The sequence below is a fragment of the Drosophila yakuba genome, chromosome 2L (assembly GCF_016746365.2).
Source record: "Drosophila yakuba strain Tai18E2 chromosome 2L, Prin_Dyak_Tai18E2_2.1, whole genome shotgun sequence".
Lineage (NCBI taxonomy): Eukaryota > Metazoa > Arthropoda > Insecta > Diptera > Drosophilidae > Drosophila > Drosophila yakuba.
The window spans coordinates 27,518,920-27,527,228 of NC_052527.2; positions in this window are offsets into that span (position 1 = coordinate 27,518,920).

The window sequence follows — 8,309 nt, forward strand, 5'->3', positions numbered from 1 at the left end:
TGGGACCCTTCCTAGAGATGAAACAGCCTTGCGGAAGGAAGCTCAGTCACCGGCCCCACTCCGGCATCTTCAACTACCAGTAAGTCGACTCCCGTTACAATACCCTCCTTCTGCGCATACTGATATTTCTTTTTGTTTCAGATCGTAATATAACAATGAAATGTATTGCTATGCTGTTATTTTGAGAATATATCTGAGAATATATATTTTGAGAATATATCCGACTTTCTTTGTTGAGTGCGCGTTGTGACCCGTCCCCAAAAAATTCGTAATTCGTGTTCAGTGTATGTTTAATAAAAAGGCTTTATTCGGTGCGGGCCCTACTCCATTCCCAGGGAGGCCTCGTCTTCTCGCACCAGGCGGAATAGGCGGACCTCCGTTGCCAAAACCAGGACCCGGAACCTATTGCTGCCGCGGTGAATCATGACGCACCGGCGGCTGCCTCGGCGTCTTGCGTTCAGGACCACCGGTTCCTCCTCGAGTCGGTAACCAATCTGGCTTTTACCTCCTCGAAGGCTTGCTGGTGGTCCTGTGACCATGTCCACTTGGTACCCTTGCGGAGGAGGTCGTTGAGTGGCCTCACAATGCGCGCGAATTCAGGCACGAAACGTCGGTACCAAGATGCGACTCCAAGGTATTGCCTCAGCTCCCGGACCGATGACGGTGGTTCTAGTTGAACTACGGCTACTACCTTCTCTGGGTCCGTGCCTATCCCTTCGCTTGTGACGCGGTGCCCTAGGTACAGAAGTTCTTGTTTGAAGAGTTCGCTTTCTTCAAGCGACGAAATACCTCCCTGAGGTTTCTCTTGTGTTCCTCTATGGTGCGGCCAATCACGATGATGTCGTCTTGATACGCAAATGCATGTGGCGACATTTCCGGTACAATCACCTGCTCCAGGGCCCGTTGAAATGTGGTCGACGCGGAGTGTAACCCAAATGGCATCACTCTCCATTGGAACAGCCCTTTTCCTAGGACAGTGAAGGCCGTGAAGCCCCGGCTTGACTCTTCCAACGGTATTTGCCAATACCCATCCTTACGGTCCTGACTGCTTATGAAGCGCGCCTCCCTTAGTTGGTCGAGGATGTAGTTTATCCGTGGCATCGGGTAGGCATCCTTTATGGATTACGCGTTTATCTGCCTGAAGTCCATGCATAGTATCCATTTTCCCGATTTCTTCATTACCATGACTATGGAAAAGCTCCTTGAATGCTCTATCATTTCCATCTCCAGAAGTTCGTCCACCTTTACATTGATCTCCCCGGGAATCTTTGGATTCTTGGGATAGTATCTCTGCTTAATTGGTTTATCATCCTTCATGGTTATCGTGTGCTCGGCTATACTAGATGTTCCGGTCATGGAGTGAAACTCCGCGAGCTCTGTTTCCAGGAACTTGTTCATGTCGTCCTCTTCGCCGTTCTTTTGGACTACTGCGACCGACAACTTTTCCTCGAGCCACCCGTTGTCTCTGCCTTTAAACCGTTTGACTCTCCAAACTCTCTTTCCTATAAGTTCAGAGACTCTGCACTCTCTTTCTCCACTTCCAGAATCTCCAAACTCTCTCCTTTCAGAGTCTCCAAACTGTCTTTACTACGCGTTGACTTGTTGCGTGACTGGCAATGGCAGGCCCTCCTCATGCGATCACCATCCGTATTTTTGCGGAGTTTCAACTCCTCACTCAACTCCAAATCCGGCCTTGCAGTTGCCGCCCTCGGCGTTCTCCCGCACTTGGTGCGCCACTCTGGAGCCTGGGATCGGGGGGGTGCTAGGGCTCCGGGTGTGTCGCAGGGGTCGTGGACGGACGGGCGGTCGGCACCATCACTGGGTTGTGTGAAGGGGTGGGTGGCCATTGCCGTGGCCGGGGCGTGAGGTGATCCCCGCCGTCGGAGTGGGTGACGGGTGTGGGGATGGCTCCGGGGACCCACCCGGACCACCTGTGCCGAATGGACGTACTGCGGGGTAGCGGGTACCTCCCTTTCCTCCTGACCGACTGCTTCCTCCTCCTGCTAGGCGACTATGTTCCAGGCCGCTTGCTTCTTTGCCTCCGCCTTTTGAAGCTCCTGGTGTCACCTCCTCTTCCGCTTCCAGTGTGTCTCCGGGTGAAGACTGGCGGCCTCCATAGGGTCGCGTTATGACGCCTAGACTGACCCGGGGTATATTGCGCCCACTGTTCCTGGGACTGCTCTCTCTGACTCTAACTAACTAACTATAACTCTCTAACTATCTATAAACTCGGCCCAAGTCCTCCAGTGCATGTTGTTTGATATGCACCACCTTAGAGCCTTTCCCTGCATTAATTCCGGCATGGCTCGGGGGATCATGTTCAGGTCCAAAGCCTACGTCTTTGCGGACCACTCCACCTGCTTCTGGAATTCGAGGGATTTTTCTTCTCCGTCAAAACGAAAAGACCATTCTCTGACTTGTTTCGCTGGGCCTGGGTCTTTCTGGACTTGGCCTCCTTTCCCTGCTCGCCTCTCTCCGTTGACCTTCCCGCTGCATCTCCCCTATGCTCAGACTTGCGATGAGGTCTTCACCATCGGGGTTCGTCAGCTTTATGCTTGGACCTGGTCCGTCCAATTCTGTCCAGACTGCTGCGAACTTTGGGTCGTTTTCCTTCTCTGCGTAGTACTCCGCAAGGGCCTTTCGTATGTCCTCTGTCCTTCCGGACAGTGATATGTGCAACCTCTGTGCGACATATGCGAAATCTTTCTTTTTAAGACGGTAGTTCAAACTTCTTCCTAGTCTGCTTTATTTGTGCCTACTGCCGGGATAATCACGTTATTTGGGCGCCAGATGGTCTGCTCGCTACGGAATACGTGCGGCTAGCTCAGTAGATTTTGTGCGTTCATCCCACCAAATTTATTGTATAACGTGATCACCCGGTTACGGCTAACGGCTGTGCTCCCAAAGGCAAACGCCTGTGGAACAGCAACACGTAAACCCCACGTCTGGTTCGGACTGGTGGCGCCGGTACCACGCCTGTTCGGATCGCTCGGACACACCTAGGCCATCGCCTGGTTCAAATACGCGGTCTCCTACAGAGTTCACCGGGTCTACACCACAATCCCTGCCGCTTTTCCCGTGCCCTCCTTGGATTGGCTTCGCCTGTTGGATGCCTCTGGGCTACTCATGCTTCGTCGTACTGGACCTCAGCTTCCTGCGTCTCAATTCGGAGACTTTTCTCGTCCCGAACGTCTTGACGTAGCGATCTTGCTCCTTATTGACTACCACGGCTTTAGCTCCTCTGCTGACTTCGTTTTTACGTTGTTGACTGGTATACTTGTTCTCGTTGTCTGTCCCGCTTCCAGCATTTGGCGTGCTTATATAGGCCTCCTTCTCCAGTCTCGTGGACTTTGCACGACTTTACCGTTTGCCCGATCCAAAGTTCGACTTGTCCCGTTATTCGTCTTTAAACCGTCTCACTCTCCAAACTCTCTTTCCTATAAGTTCAGAGTCTCCGAACTCCCTTTCTCCACTTCCAGAAACTCCAAACTCTCTCCTTTCAGAGTCTCCAAACTGTCTTTACTACGCGTTGACTTGTTGCGTGACTGGCAATGGCAGGCCCTCCTCATGCGATCACCATCCGTATTTTTGCGGAGTTTCAACTCCTCACTCAACTCCAAATCCGGCCTTGCAGTTGCCGCCCTCGGCGTTCTCCCGCACTTGGTGCGCCACTCTGGAGCCTGGGATCGGGGGGGTGCTAGGGCTCCGGGTGTGTCGCAGGGGTCGTGGACGGACGGGCGGTCGGCACCATCACTGGGTTGTGTGAAGGGGTGGGTGGCCATTGCCGTGGCAGGGGCGTGAGGTGATCCCCGCCGTCGGAGTGGGTGACGGGTGTGGGGATGGCTCCGGGGACCCACCCGGACCACCTGTGCCGAATGGACTTACTGCGGGGTAGCGGGTACCTCCCTTTCCTCCTGACCGACTGCTTCCTCCTCCTGCTAGGCGACTATGTTCCAGGCCGCTTGCTTCTTTGCCTCCGCCTTTTGAAGCTCCTGGTGTCACCTCCTCTTCCGCTTCCAGTGTGTCTCCGGGTGAAGACTGGCGGCCTCCATAGGGTCGCGTTATGACGCCTAGACTGACCCGGGGTATATTGCGCCCACTGTTCCTGGGACTGCGTGCCTAGCTCTCCTGAGTCCTGACACCGTCTACACGTGACGCTTAGTTGCGGCTGAATTTATGTTCTTCCGCAAAGGCTCATATGCCAAGATCATGAGTGCCTCTAGGTCGGCCACGAGGTAGGATCTCAACGCTATTCGGAGGTCTGGGCAGCAGTTCTCCCTGATGAGCTCCAGCGTTTCCTTTTCCCCATACCCAAGGGGTCTTATCAGGGTCTGCATCTTGACCATGTAGTCCTTGAATGCCTCCATAAACCCTTGCTTCCTTTGTCTCACCTTGTCCGCGAGCTTCGTAAAGTATCCCCTGGGCAGGAAATACGTTTGGAAACTATCTATAAACTCGGCCCAAGTCCTCCAGTGCATGTTGTTTGATATGTACCACCTTAGAGCCTTTCCCTGCATTAATTCCGGCATGGCTCGGGGGATCATGTTCAGGTCCAAAGACTTTCGAACCCTGTGCCAATGCCTCCACCATACCTCGGTTTTGCGCCTCCTCTTTGGCTGTCACCGTGATGTCCCTCGGCGTTCTTGTGTCTTCCAACTTTCGGCGCCTGTCTGTACGGAACCGATCCCTTTGTTCTGTACCGTCTCTCCTTTTTCCTCGGGAAAAGTTAAGCGGCCTTCCTATTGAACGGTTGCGCAGTCTCATTGTATTCTCTGACCTGAGCCGGATTCGATCCTTGTTCCCTGGTGGTGGGGCTGTTGACTCTGGCGAAAACCATACGGATAACGGTTGTTCTTTCGCCTTCCTTTCCCTCTGTCCCGCTTCGCTCGGTTATGTCCATTGTCGCAATATTCTGGTTCGCTCGTGGTCTGCCTCCGTTGACTCTCGCCTTGGCCTGACGCTATAACGGTTGTCGGGTCTCGTCCGCTCTCAGGTATTGCCGTCCTTGCACATCCCGCTGCTGGAGATCTTCCTTACCCTTGGTGGTGGTTGTTGAGGCAGGATTCTGGTTCGAAAAGACCATTCTCTGACTTTTTTCGCTACTTTTGCGTAGTCCGGCTGGCTGGTCCTGGTCTTTCTGGACTTGGCCTCCTTTTCCTGCTCGTCTCTTTCCGTTGACCTTCCCACTGCATCTCCTCCATGCTCAGACTAGCGATGAGGTTCATCAGCTTTATGCTTGGACCTGGTCCGTCCAATTCTGTCCAAACTGCTGCGAACTTTGGGTCGTTTTCCGTCTCTGCGCAGTACTCCGCTAGGGCCTTTCGTGTGTCCTCTGTCCTTCCGGACAGTGATATGTGCAACCTCTGTGCGACAAATGCGAAATCTTTCTTTTTAATACGGTAGATCAAACTTCTTCCCATTCTGCTTTATTTGTGTCTACTGCCGGGATAATCAGGTTATTTTGGCGCCAGATGGTCTGCTTGCTACGGAATACGTGCGGCTAGCTCAGTAGATTTTGTGCGTTCGTCCCACCAAATTTATTGTATAACGTGATCACCCGGTTACTGGTTACAGACACGGCTGTGATCCCTAAGGCATACGCCTGTGGTATAGCAACACGTAAACCCTACGTCTGGTTCGGACTGGTGGCGGCGGTACCACGCCTGTTCGGATCGCATGGACACACCTAGGCTATCGCCTGGTTCAAATACGCGGTCTCCTACAGAGTTCACCGGGTCTACACCACAATCCCTGCCGCTTTTCCTGTGTCCTTCTTGGTTTGGCTTCGCCTGTTGGACGCCTCTGGGCTACTCATGCTTCGTAGTACTTTTCTTGTCCCGAACGTCTTGACGTAGCGATCTTGCTCCTTATTGACTACCACGGCTGTAGCTCCTCTGCTGACTTCGTACTTACGTTGTTGACTGGTATACTTGTTCTCGTTGTCCGTCCCGCTTTCAGCTTTTGGCGTGCTTATATAGGCCTCCTTTAACGGTTCATCCCTTTAGTCTCCAGTCTCCGGATCCAAAGTCCACGACTTTACCGTTGGCCCGATCCAAAGTTCGACTTGTCCCGTTACTCGCCTTTAAACCGTATGACTCTCCAAACTCTCTTTCCTATAAGTTCAGAGTCTCCGCACTCTCTTTCTTCACCTCCAGAATCTCCAAACTCTCTCCTCTCAGAGTCTCCAAACTCTCTTTCTCCAGGTTTCGCACTGCCGTTACTACGCGTTGACTTGTTGCGTGACTTACAAAGGCAGGCCCTCCTCAGGCGATCACCATCCGTATTTTTGCGGAGTTTCAACTCCTCACATCTCCCCCTTTCTTTGGGAAAGTTAAAATCCGCCCTTGCAGTTACGGAACATCCCTGAGATCCCGTTGACGCTCACAGCTCCGTCTCGAGTTCCACAGCGCTATATGATTAAGTATGAACAAATACTCTGTTCAAAAAGAGAGTCAAATCGGTTCCAATCAACACGACCAACTTGTCCATTCAATATAAGTATGCCCAGCGTCAAACTGATTTGAATTAGAGCAAACGATGCACAAAGTAGGGAATCAGACTCGTCTATACGGTATGGGCTATTTCGGTTGCAATCAAAGTGGATCGGCTAAAGCTGTACGACGTTCCATAGCATTGAACGACTTGATTGATTTGTTTTGATTCAAGAAAGTAACTTCAGGAATATATTTATTTACATATATGTATTTATTTTATGGCAGAAAATTTTTATGAATTGAATTTAAAAATATTAGGCTGTCGACTGAGCCAGGTGCAAGCCGGTTGCGTTTTTCTGTTATAATGTTTCCAGCTAAGGAGAAGGATCTCTCAGCCGCGGCACTACTTACCGGCATTGAATGAATGTCCATGGCCACCTCAAACAAATTTGGAAATTTTAGTTTATTTATTTTCTTTGGCGAATCTGTTTACCTCCTCGTAAGGAGTTTTTATTTTTGGTAAGCCCGAATTTTGTATTAATTGTGCAAAGAAAAAAGCGTCGTTTGATGTATATAAAACTAAATTATATAATATATATAAATAAAATATTTAAAAACAATTTCAACCTTCTCGCAAACATCTACCAATGATTTAACAAGAATGATATTTATATTTAAAAGTCGTTGACTTTTGCCCTTCGTTGTCAAAATTGATTCATGTCTGCCCAGTTGTCATGAATGGACTTAAGCATCCTGTAATGGGAATTCCATCGAGTGGGGCACTGGTTTTTAAAGACTGGAGAGATGTTTTGACTGGTGGTCTTTTGGAAATCCATTGATTTCATTCCGAGCACAATGTCTTGTAACTTGTTATCGACCATGTACTGGAATGTAACGCCCAGAAAGTTTCGATGAATATAATTATCCGTCCACATATCAATTGTGGCTGATGCTCCTCCGCTGCATACAATTTCTCCAATCTCCCCACGAAGCTGTCTTTTTTTCTTCGCTGCGTCCTTTTGCACGGTCCTCGATATAGTTGTTGGATTGGGAATAAGCTCTTGAAAATCAATATTCTCTCCGTTCTCTGCCCCCAGCTTTATAAAATATTTGATCATTTTTTTAAAGCCAGCACCTTGTATAGCTTGTATGGAGGTTTGGCCGTTTTTATAAGTTAGCACAATTGAGCACGTGCGACAATAAACGAACCCGGGCAAAATTTCGTCTTGTTCATTTTTTATCTCGGCCAATATATTCCATAAGGAACTTCGACCCTTGCGTACACCACTTGCGGAGGAAGTCGTTGAGTGACCTTACAATGCGCGCGAGGACAGGCACGAAACGTCGACCAAGATGCGACTTCAAGGTATTGCCTCAGCTCGCGGACCGATGACGGTGGTTCTAGCTGCTACATTGTCTGGGGGCGTGCCTATCCCTTGGCTTGTGACGCGGGGCCCTAGGTACAGAAGTTCTTGCTTGAAGAATTGGCATTTCTCTGGGTTTATCCTTAGGTTCGCGTTCTTCAAACGGCGGAACCCTTCCCTGAGGTTTTTTTTGTGTTCCTCTAGGGTGCGGCGCATCACGATGATATCATCCTGATATGCAAACGCATGTCGCGAAATTTCCGGTCCAATCACCTGATTTAGGGCACGTTGAAATGTGGCCGACGCGGAGTGTAGTCCAAACGGCGTCACTCTCCATTGGAACAGCCCATTCCCTGGGACCGTGAAAGCCGTGAAGCCCCGGCTTGACTCTTCCAACGGTATTTGCCAATACCCATCCTTACGGTCCTGACTGCTTATGAAGCGCGCCTCCCTTAGTTGGTCGAGGATGTAGTTTATCCGTGGCATCGGGTAGGCATCCTTTATGGATTTT